We start from the raw sequence: 12,269 nt of genomic DNA, 5'->3' as shown, positions 1-12,269 counted from the left end.
AAAAAAAAACACTGGGTGGATTTTTATCATTATAGGTTGGTTGTGTACACACACTGCCAACACACATATAAGTTCAAACAACTTGTAAAAGTGCATGTAGCATTCTATGACCCCTTTAAGAGAATAGGGACAACCCGGTTAGACCATGCGCCCGGGCGCGCCGACCGTTTTCCCGTCGTTAAACTAGCAAAAGTGGATTCGGACACACCCTGAGTGCACCTGCGCCTTGCGCTTTAGACCATGCGCTTAGATCGTTAAAATAGGGCCCCAGGTTTTAGTAGGTCAATGGCGCAGTCTCTTTTAGTTGCCTCAAAATAGCAACGCGCCAACAATGCGCCTGAACACACCTCGTTTTCAGACCAGCACGCCCATGAGCGCACAAATGGGCGCAAATGCATTTGCTATTTAAACAACGTGGAGCAGGACATGAAAATGACAACTGCATCGGGCTGAAACGATAGCAAAAAACACTTGCGTTACGCCTGGCACAGCATTGCGCCGGGTGTATGATAGGGCCCAATATCTGCATTCTCATTGACTCTCTCTCTCTCTCTCTCTCTCTGCACTTTGCCGCTCCTGCTCTCTTAATTACCTCCTGATTCTTTGTCTTTATGAAATAAACTAGGGGAGGGCTTTTAGACATACATTGGTTACCGTGACATTATCTCTGTTCTTCCTCTCTCTCTTCCTAATATCCTTAGTAAAGGGTTGAAGTCTCATAATAAATCTGTTTACTTGTCTTGGCTCTTAAATGGTTCAATAGAACCTGCGTTAGTCACGGGGTTGGAGCTATTTTTCTGTCACTGAATGATTTTTACAGGAAAGAGTCAGAAAAAAATCTAATTGTACATCATGTACAGAATTATTAGTGAGTGAGTGCCTCTTGGAGATGAACCACAGGGGACTGATTGGGAATTCACAGATGCATGCAGTTTATTGTAGTAATTGACGGGTCTAGATAATGTTTAAGCTACTTAAGATGTCAAATCTCTAGGTTTAAAAAAAAAAGCATGAATAATATTTTCCTTCAGGATTTACTGTATTAAGGTGCACTGAAAAGCCATAGAAAAATGTTTAAAAACCGACTCCATAAGCAGCTTATCATGAATTTTCATGAATATGCAAAATGTTAAGAATGTGGATTTGTTTGCAGAGTTTTTACAGTTAATGACCACCTTGACAAAATAAGACACTGAGGTGGTTACATGGTTGTGTTTTTTACAGATCTCCCTGAGGCATTGCTTAGATTTACAAAAACACACTTTCTGGCAGAACACATATTTGGAGAACAGATTTAGCTTTAAAACTGCAGTGAAGTTTGGACTGAAATTTCAAATAAATGTATTGACTCATATATACTTAAGAGACCGTACTTAAGTTGAAATATTTCATCTTGTGAATATTTCACCAATTTTTACTTATGTATTTCAGACTATGAAAAAAAGTATTTTCAATCAAAATTTGTTTATATTGTCCAAAATCTATTTTGCATTTACACAAAAAGATTGTAAATGCATTTTGCCACTTATGTACATTTTGTAATATATTTTATAGTTTAAAGGTTTAAATAAAATATATTTTAAATTTTCTGTAATATATTTTATTATAATTTCTTTATCTGTATCTATATTTAGTATATACTTGAAATATTTGATATATTCATATAAAAATGGTACAAACAGAAATGAAGATGTGTTTTAGTGTTAACTCTATAATGCACCACGAGTAAATGCCTGTTTTCCCCCTAGCTGATGTTATCTGCCCTGTGTATTATTCTCTTTTGCCTGAAAAAAAAACCTTCTAGTGAGAGCTATTCTCCTGCCGTTATTATATCTGATAAGGAGAACTGGCTCGTTTACCACTGCTTGTGAAGACAGGGGTCAGATGAAGCAAACTGAAGTGAGTGTCTCTGCAAGCCTGTGACACAGTGAGCCTGCAGAGCATTGGTGTGCCTGTGTGTGTGTGTGCCTGTGTGTGTGTGTGTGTGTGTGTGTTGAGGAGGATTAGTATTGATCCTCTGACATCACTCCCAAATGTTGTATTCGATCAGCCATCTGATTGATGTTCTCTCCATGTAGTGCAGCACACACACTAATGACTGAGTTACATGTTTCTCACCAACACACATTTACACACAGAAGAACAAACAAGCATGCAGTGCATTATTATATTCCTTAAGATTATATTGGATTTGACAGAATCAAAACTGGATGTTTCTCAGTGGTTACAGAAGTTGATTTTTTTTCTTACATTGTGTTCTTCTCTGTGGTAAATCTCACAAATGTTCTTTACTTGGTACATTTCCTACATTTATTAAGACTGGATATGATGAATAAATCAACGCATCCCCTGTTACTTATGTCAAATTCTTTCATTTGTATAATAAATGATATATTGTATTTTAATTTCCTGTCAAAAAGGATTTCAGTAATATCAGCAATCAAAAGCAGTGGCCAGGGACAAAACATCAACATCTGCCTAATAAATCTAATAAATAATATATTGAATACTTACCTAAATAATTATCCTAATAAAATTGTCTTTGGTCGTCTGTGCTTCGACCAAATAGTCTTTAATTGATGTTTAATTGTTTCAGCATTGCATTAAAACTGGTGTCCTTCCATTCAGTCTATCTGGACAAAGAAATTACTGTCACAGCTGCAACGGCTGTTCATTTAAATCACTGTGGGGCACATTTAAGTGGGCCATTGTGCTCAGTGTGACAGAGACATGACAGCAAATTGAAACTAAGGCAATTTAAGCACTTTTCTACCATAGTGATAGTTGAGTAGTCTTTCCTAGGAGTCATCTGTATATTATGAAGAGTAAGGCATTCTGTTCTATTGTACCATATGACAGTGACTGGTGATACAATTATTTTTTCTTGGTACATTAACCCCCCCTGTTGGCAAATATTGTGTACAGTGGAAAAGTCTGCACTAGTACTGGGGGAAAGAAATAATTCACCCAAAAATGAAAATTTGCTTATATTTTTCTTACCCTCAGTCCATCCAAGCTGTAGATGAGTATGCTTCTTCATTAGATCAAATTTGGAGAAATTTAGTATTAGACCACTTGCTCACCAGTGAATCCTCTGCAGTGAATGGGTTAAGAGTTCAAACAGCTGATAAAAACATCATAATAATCCATGTGTAATCAATTAATGTTTTGTGAAGCGAAAAGCTGTGTGTTTGTAATAAGCAAGTTCATCATTAAGACCCAATGCAGAGGGTCTATTGTTGAGCAAATTATGTTAAAAAAAAAACTTGGTTTGCCTGAAGGTAAGAACATTTTCAGCAAATTTTCATTTTTGGGTGAACTCTGCAGTTCAGGCTAATTTTAAACAAAAGATTTTTCACTTAAATATATTTGTCTTCTCAAATAGGACAATGTCATTATCATTGGTAGGTGTTTTTTTTTTTTTTTTGACATTTATAATGGTATAATTTTATGGTATTCTTTAAAGTACCGTGTAAGTATTGTATATGAATATACAGTAATAGCTTCATTCACCAAGTCTGCTTTTTATTTTGTGTTGTGCTAATACTTTGTAAGTAGTCAGGCCTTGATGTGCTTTTCAGGTCTGCTCATGAAGTTTGGGGTCAAAGCCAAAGAGAGTTAGCAGCTCTATCTAAGGCAGCTCATAGTTCCCGTAGCTTTCTTAATTAGTTGTGCTTTTTTTCATGCATTTCAACCTAGGACACATTGCAAAGAAAAACTTGTTCTGTTAGCAAACTGAAGTGGGTTCAAGGATGATGTTGGAACATAGCCAGTGATTCAGGACAGAGAGTGTCCTCAGAATGTGCAATTACATTTACAGTCTTAGAAGATCCTTCCTTATCAAAGTAACTTACGAAGTAGTGCACATTTAGGACATGTCGTTAAGAATACAAGTAGTGCTAAAGCTGGGTCATACGAGTAACATGAATAATATAAGAATCCTTCAGCATTTGTGAATACAGTGTTGATATTGTGCTAGATTAGATATATTTGAGTCTCTTGAAATAATGACCATAGAAAAACTCAACACAAAACCCACTGCTGTTAATATTACTCTACAGGAGAACAACACATGCTCACTGTATTATATAGTCAAACCATTGTGTAATATTCTGAATACCTGACTTATTAATCATTCAGATTTTCCAGGATAGAGAACATGGCATTCATGATTCATGTTTTGACTACATTGCTTTATACTGAGAATGGTCCAGCAGAGGGCAGTATACATCAGTTGAAGACAGTCTTTCTGAACGTTGTATGGAGTTTTGTTGTAAAGAGTGTTTCATTAGCTTGGTACTTCTTTGAAGTCTCTTTCAACAGGAGACGTTCCGGATTGGATTTTTCCCTCTCCGGGTTATTTTTATTTTTTTTTGGTCTTTCTTAAAATTGTCAGTTTGCTCTCTAAATCAAACACGACAAAATATGGCTATCTGGGATTACCAAAAAAAAACAAAAAAAAAACTAAACTAAATAGTATGTTTAGAAAATATAAACTCTTTGATATTTAAATATACTTATGCTGACTGCAAATAAACCTTATTAAATGAAAAAAAAATACTGTAAGTGCCGCATTGTGCAATATTATTCCTAAACCGTTTCTGATTTTTAAAGAAATACTGTAAATTGTACTTCACAGGTTTGGATTTTTAAATCACCATTGTTAATATTATTTATGAATGATATTCTCCATAGGAGAATAAACAAATGTGCACAGAAATGAAACAGAATCAGAACTTGTCTAATAAATCTTTTTTTTTTTTTGGTATTCAAAACGAATGCACACTATTGTTTATCCAGTGATTACTATGAGACCATGTGTATTTGCACATGACAAGCAAAAAACACATTACCAAAACACCAATCCTTGAAAAGAAAACTAGTTTTGAACCGGATTTGTGTGAGAGTAGAAAGTTATTTCTTTCTTCTTAACTGTCTACGAGAACACAGTATGAAAAACCACATCGTCCCCCTCCTACACAATCCACGGATACCGTGTTCTCTATCTTCCTCCCACAAAGGTCATCAGAGACGAAGAGAAACACAGGTATTCTGAATAGCAAACAATGAGTTTGGCAGGATCATTTCAACAGTGTGAGAATGTGTTCAGGCAATTGCCCTTCGCGATCATTTACAACGGTTGTGTCTCAGTTCATCTGTGAAATTTTAACAATGAAATGAATCAGTGAGATGATTCATGATAGATGAATATTATACAGCATTATTCATTCTAACTGGCACTTACGCAATTATAAATCAACTATATTTGGGTCCTTCCATTGTTCTTTTTTCTGTTATTCTCATGCAAACTTTCAGAATTGTGCAGTTTGTAAAGATGTGTGAGTATATGTTTGTTTGTGTAGCATGATAGTTTGATTTTTTTGTGTGTAGCATGATAGTTTTGCGATTTTGATTTAGTTTAGCTTGAAGTTCATAATTACATCATAAAAAGCCAAAGTGAGCATCGCGACTTTAGTAAATGCCATAAGTGCCACTGTCATGAGACCAGATGAAGGCTCTGCAACTGATTCTGCAACTCAACCTGCTAATCACAACTATCAAACTCTATAAGCCTTTTGAGTGTTCAGTGAAAGTTCAGCGTTTAATGACATCTAAGTAAATAAAGACCACAGGAAATGTGAAATGTGAACATGCCATTTTTACGCCCACATGCGTCAAAGAAAACATTCTTGTTTGGCGGTGTGAATTCCGTCACTGATATAAAGCTGCTTGGTCCACACTTTTATGTTTAGATTTTTTTTTTCTCAGTTATTGTCTTATATTGTTTTTCTGTTGTAGCCGTAACACAGCATCCTGTTGTGCTGACTACAGTACAAAATAGAATAAAGATAAAGTTATCTGAGGAAAACAAATAATAGAGGTGTATGATTTAACATCATATATCTCCAACAGGGAAACTGAGTATATGTAAAAAGATAACTTAAAGTTAGAGTTAGTTTTAAATTTGAAGTGTTGTGTTTATTTTTTCTCTCTCCTCTATGAGACAGTGCTCCACACTTCAATGACTCAAACAAAGATGTCATCAATGAGGTAGAAAAACCCTGCACAATGTTAAGTAATCTGGTTAAGAATTTTTGCTGATGACTTGCCTATTATAACACTCTTTTCTTCCTGTGTTATACATCATGCATGACATTTGCACTGTGTGTCATTTTCTGTGTAAGTCTGTGCACATGAATTCTTGTTTGAGTGAACGTGAAGACTGGTTAAAGGTAGTTTATTTTTGTGTATAGATGTCAAGGCATAGTTTATTTGGATAAATTATGCCATCATCACTAATTTAAGGATTTAGGAAAATAATAGGCTAATCTATCTCTATAGGGATGTCAGTGGAAAACCATGTAAAATACAGTGTACAGAGTATTGAAAAGAAATTCTTTAACAAAACCCAAAACTTAAAGAATATATACAGTTGGTTATAAATTTAACAACAAATTTAAATAAAATAAACAGGATTTTAATGATTTTGAGAAATTTAAAACAAAGAAACTTTATGGTGTAAAAATGTAAAAAAAATATTTAATTTATGCAATAATTAGATAAACAATCAAACAAATTTGTGACACTGCTTTGTTAGCACTTGAATAAACTGATGTTCTGGCTTTCATTAAAGCACAAGATGCTCTTTGGTACATTCTCACATGATCAGCAGATTTTTATGAAAACCTATCATTAAAGCAAAAGGGAACATACAAAAAAAATTTAATCATTTTGTAATGGTCCAAAGGTCTGAGACAACACTGAAAATCTGGGATTCAAATTTTAATTTAAACCTGGAAATAAACAATGAAATACGATTTATATATTTGCTTATAAATAGCCTATGTAAACAAAGAAATTTCGTGACGTAAAATAAAATTGTATTTAAATTACAATATAATTTATATTAATTATTCAATTATATTTAGTTATATTAAATTATATAAATCTTACAATTTATATTAATGTAATATAGTTTATTGCATTTAAAATAAAATTCACTGAAACACGTGGTCTTTAAAAGAGAACGGCTGATTCAACTGCAGTTAACTACAGTTCACAGAAACTACAAGACCCATAGCCACAGGCAAAAAGTTCAAGCCGCTGCGAGTTCGCTGAACCTCCGCAGAAGGTCGAACAGTTTGGATTATTGTGAGAGAGAAGCAATTATATTTCTGTCCGGGCTTAGAGAAGTAACGTTACATACAGCACGGAGAAAAAGTTTAAAAGTTTTGCCTTTATCATTAGTCAATGTAGTGAGTTTATTAAAGAGTCGGCGTTCTTACACGGGTGAGCCCGAGCTGTCAAACCCGATGACTACTGCAAACTGCCCCGGGAATGAAGAGCTGGACTTCAGATTGATCTTCGGGGAGGACGGGCAGCAGCCGCCGCTAGGCCCCGCAGGTCAGTGCCTTTGCTTCGGGATCGTCTCACACACTCCTTCGGTATAGATTAACTCATGAATCATGCATCGAAAAAGTAAGGAGGTCGATAGCAAATGCAAAACCCGGTATCAAAAGCAGCAGCGCCGCGCCGCGCCGTTAAACCGACAGTAACTTACTCACCGGGTTTTCGCTTTACGCCAGCAGCTGCAGTTTTGTTTAGTTTCTTGTGTGGTTGTAAATTCAGCCAATGAAAATGAGAAGCGGTAAGTTTAGGCGGCTCGGTGAACTAATATATAACCAACAAGCACCTGGACACTTTGCTGAAGACTTTAAGTCGGTCACATCGGCTCAAACCCTATTTAGCTGCATGCCTAGACAGCGTTTTTGGAAATCATAGACGCGTTTAAGTGGTTTGAGACAAAGCCACCATGAATATGACAGCTGCTGCACAGTGAAATGCTATAAAAATTTCTGTTATCACTCGCCCCTGCTTTCAGCTAGAGCACATGGAAAAAGTTTCAACCCTTAGGTTTCCACTAATACTGAACTTTGTTTCATTTCTCCATTTTACTCTTATTTACATCAATACATCAACAGTAGCTAGTTCTGTCACCGACTTTGCAGGTGATACAAATTTATAAAAATGTATAAATATATAAATGAGTTCTTATCACTGTTTAGAGGGAGGTGTATCTGTTTTTCCCTTTCTAAATAGTGCCTACACATTTTTGAGCACATATTATCTTTAAGTTTAGATAAGATCCAAAATACAGAATATAAACATGCTTGGTGTGTAGTTCATCAAACCTTTCCCTAAACTTATAAAAATGCAATATATTAAGCATTCCTGCTTATGTTATTAACATGATTTACATAGCTTTTAACTAGCTATTAAAATAATTTAGCATTATCACATGCCAGTCACATTACAAGATTAGACCTAAGTGCTGCTGTAGAGTACAATTATGATATTTTTACTTAAAATGCTCTTACATTATCAGACAGAGTTGGTAAATATCTCAGCAAGGGTTTCCACTTAATGTGGAAATTTAAATGGTAATAGTATTTATTATGATGATTGATTCATAATCACTTTTTTGTTGAAGCCCTCAGTTTTTTTTGTTAAACGTGTAATGTCAGATGTATAATCAACAATGCAGACGGTCAGTTTGCAACCACCAGACATGGCCTATGTGTGTGTGTTTGTGTAATTGCCTAATGAAAAAACGTGTGTGAGAAGTAGCAACCCTATCAGCCCCTGTCAGTATGCTCGAGTGTGTCGTGAAGGAAAGAGATTTGGGTATAGTGAAAGCAGAATGCCTGTGTGTGGGTGGACCCCGGTGTGTTTTTGTTTAAGTTTTGCATGTTTTTTTTTTTTTAAGTATTGCATGATCAGTAAATTGCATATGGAGATTGCATATTGCCTAGGCAAACGAGGACTAAGCATTTTGTGTCATATTTTAAAAGAATGACCACCATGTTTTGTATATTATGTAAAATACTGCACTATTGTGTTTTAAGCAGTAACCTAGTGTAATTAAGGAGGCTTTGCTACTCCATAAATTACAGGAATCAGTGGTTGTTCAAAGATATTTTACCTCAAACATGACCGCTTGATGGTCTGTGTGGACATTCGCAGAAGAAAAGGGAAAACCTTTAATTTGAGACAGAAGTTTGGAGGATGTATTTGGACTAAATGTTGGAAATAAAAGCACCCATGTGTGCAAGTGATTTTCAGTCTATTGCACTGTATAATTTGGACCATACGTCGGGTTTGTACACACATATGCAGGTGTTATGAGAAAATCGTGAATTAGAATTGGTAGTGTATATGGATGTTTTTTTTATTTCCTCTACCATATGCAGTCCAACTTTATCCTTTAGAAGTGTAGAGTATTGAGAATTTCAAACTGATGTTTTTTGATGAAGGAGCAGAGAATATAATTTTTTAGTAACTTAAATTTGTATCCTGCCCCATTGTTTTGCATAATCATACTAGGGAAAATATAATAGTTAGATTTGATAGAAAATGCAAATTTTTTGTCAATATGTTAAGAGAGTTTCATATCCTAATTAAACATTTATTTTAAAGGTAAATAGAAATATATTAGTTTTAAGTTGTTGAACAGGTTTTTTGATGTAGGTGTCTGTTCATGTATGTCAAGAAGTCATCAGGATTTTAATGCAGCTGAAGGGCAGGGCTGTTGTTACTATACACACTCATCAGTGTTTTCTGTGCCTCTGGCTGTTGTTAGAAAAAGATTACCGGTCAGTTTTTGTCTTTTATTTGTTAATAAAGCTGAAACGGTTCAATTTAGATCAGGATTTTCTGTCAAAATATCATCAGGTCCTATTTAATTTTGATGACTTTGATGGCTGGTCTGGTTTGTTTTTATTATTAACAAATTTTCATTACCAAAAACGTGACTGAAACTTTATGAAAGTAAATGAGAGCTTTCTCAGAACCCAGGCATAACATTACGGCCACTGAAATGTTGATCAGTGTAGGCATTCGCAACTTTACACATTCAGATGGGGCAAGCTGTAATTCAGATGTGCTGATTTGTTTTAAAAATATAAATATTTAAGGTTTATGAATTGTAACATGCCCATTTTCAAGAGTAATTACAGTAATTCTCCAAAATTCAGTTAGAGACAGGGGAAAAAGAAACTACAAATGGATGTAAAAATGAATAAAACAACAAAGATGAGAATACAATTCTGAGTATACTTGATTTTAACGGGAGTGCTGATAATCAGGAGGTGCGTGTAGCGTTAGAGGCAGTTTTGGTGCACATGCACGTTCTCACTCTGTCACTCATCACAGCGCTAGTCAGTAAGAAACCTGATTTGTTGTTGCATTTATTGCTGTTATTACAATTATCACACCATCAATTATTTTGCCAGGCTCAACCATTCAACCCTGTTACTCAAGTTACTGTAAGAAAACTGATCATACTAAATTCAGCAACTATAAACCAACCTAGCTTTATTTAGACTGTATGTGCAAACCAGTTACCCTTTCTCTTTTTTCTCTTTTATTTTCTAATTGAACAAATTGTGTATTGAATTATCTATTTCATTTTGATACTGTATTTATTAGCGATGCACCGATTGCAATTTTCTTGGCCGATTCCAATTTACGATTTTTTTGTTAGTGTGATCTGCCGATACCGATTTTGCCGATTCCGATCAAATGTAAAATAACACTGGATGTGTTATTTTACATTTGATTAATTTCTGTAGTCTTCATTGTAAAAATTAAATACAGATTAACGCTTACCATTAAAGTTATAAAACGTATTCAGTCAAGAGCAGTAAGTGATTTTCTTTGTCTTTTGTTTTTTGATTAACATATATTAGTTTACAGTGCACGTTTTGTGCAGTCGTCCCTGACTGAATGATTGCAGGCATTCTTTGTGTAATGTTGGGATAAAGCACAGCAAACTTCAGCTAGTTGTTGCCTATACATTGATTTCAGTTCTTTGTGCTCTTAATTTCTAGCTTGCAATGCTTTAAAACTTTGTCTGTTATTAGTTGTTATTATTTGTTGAATACATGACTACCTGCAACAAATGAAATAAACCTATATAAACGTATCTGTGGACATATGGCGTTTGATACAGGACATTACCATTAAAAAGTTTGGGATTTCTATGATTTTTTTTTTTTTTAAGAAATTTATATTTTTGTTCTTCAAGGATGCATTAATTTAATAAAAAAAAGGAAAGACATTTATAATGTAAAAAAAAAAAAGATTTCTATTTCAAATTGTGCTGAATGTCTGCAGTCATTCAGTCAGTGACGACTGCACAAAACATACAAATTAATAAAAACATTATAAACTGTTACAAAATGATGAACATATGTAGTTTAGGCACAGGTTTGTGCAACGCTGTAAAATAAAAGTGAATCAGTCACATTCACATGACCTACTAAAGTCTGGACACAAGTTTTTAAAGGTGCAGTAAAGCCTCATAAAAAAAGTGCCATTAATCAACAAAACATGTATACCTCCACTGGTGATATTTGGTCTATTGAAAATAGAAAAAAATAAAGTATGACTGAATGCTACTTCAAGTGTCTGCTGTTCTGTAATACAGTTCAATCTCCATTACCAACATGAACTGCATTAGCTTCACCATACAGTTTTGACCCCAGGAGGTATCAAATATAGAAAAAAAAAACTTAAACAGAACAAGATGAGGTTTTAACCTGACAGAGCTAGGTAGTATTGATAACCAAAACTGCGCATCTAACATGAAAACCATCAGTCTGTCTTCCTCCCCACACCTCAAGTGTCCACTGTATTGGCTCGTCGTCAGAGTTAGGTCACCCTGTAAATAAACAGACACAATTTGTGATATTAAAACAATGATCTAAAACATTTAACCACAATTTTATATTATGCAGTGAAGAATAGGTAAAAATAACAACAATAATGTTATATCATGCAAATCTATGCATAGATTTATACTTGCCTGAATATGAGAATGAGACCAATCACTCCTTCTGTATGCTCAACAACTTACACTCCGGCTTATTCTGCAATGAATCCAAAGCCTTCATGTTAATAGAAACGTGTTCATAAGACTTTGCTTTTAAACCAACAAATTACAGATTGTTTGAGCAAAAGAAAAGATATAACTGACAAGACTGGACTGGAATTAACTATAAGTTGAATACCATCATAAAGAAGCGTAAAAACACTTTTACTAACACTTTCTATTCACACTTTTCAAAATTAGTCCTATAAAACACAATCGCTGGTGGCAACAGGTGCTTTAGGGTTAGGTAGTATGTTAGCTTAGCATAGCGACAAAACACGACAATTAATGAGACAAACTTACTACAAAGTTATTGCTCTAAACTCTCTCTATTACG

The 12,269-nt window shown here is 34.6% G+C and overlaps 1 pseudogene; it reads left to right on the top strand.

The window, feature by feature from the left end:
* The first annotated feature begins 7,086 nt into the window (after nt 1–7,086).
* LOC107755116 (nuclear factor of activated T-cells, cytoplasmic 3-like) overlaps nt 7,087–12,269 on the top strand; it is a 94,589-nt pseudogene continuing 89,406 nt past the window's right edge.

This window comes from Sinocyclocheilus rhinocerous, unplaced genomic scaffold, assembly GCF_001515625.1.
Source record: "Sinocyclocheilus rhinocerous isolate Xijiao unplaced genomic scaffold, SAMN03320098_v1.1 scaffold591, whole genome shotgun sequence".
Classification (NCBI taxonomy): domain Eukaryota; kingdom Metazoa; phylum Chordata; class Actinopteri; order Cypriniformes; family Cyprinidae; genus Sinocyclocheilus; species Sinocyclocheilus rhinocerous.
This window is presented reverse-complemented; position numbering and strand designations above follow the sequence as displayed.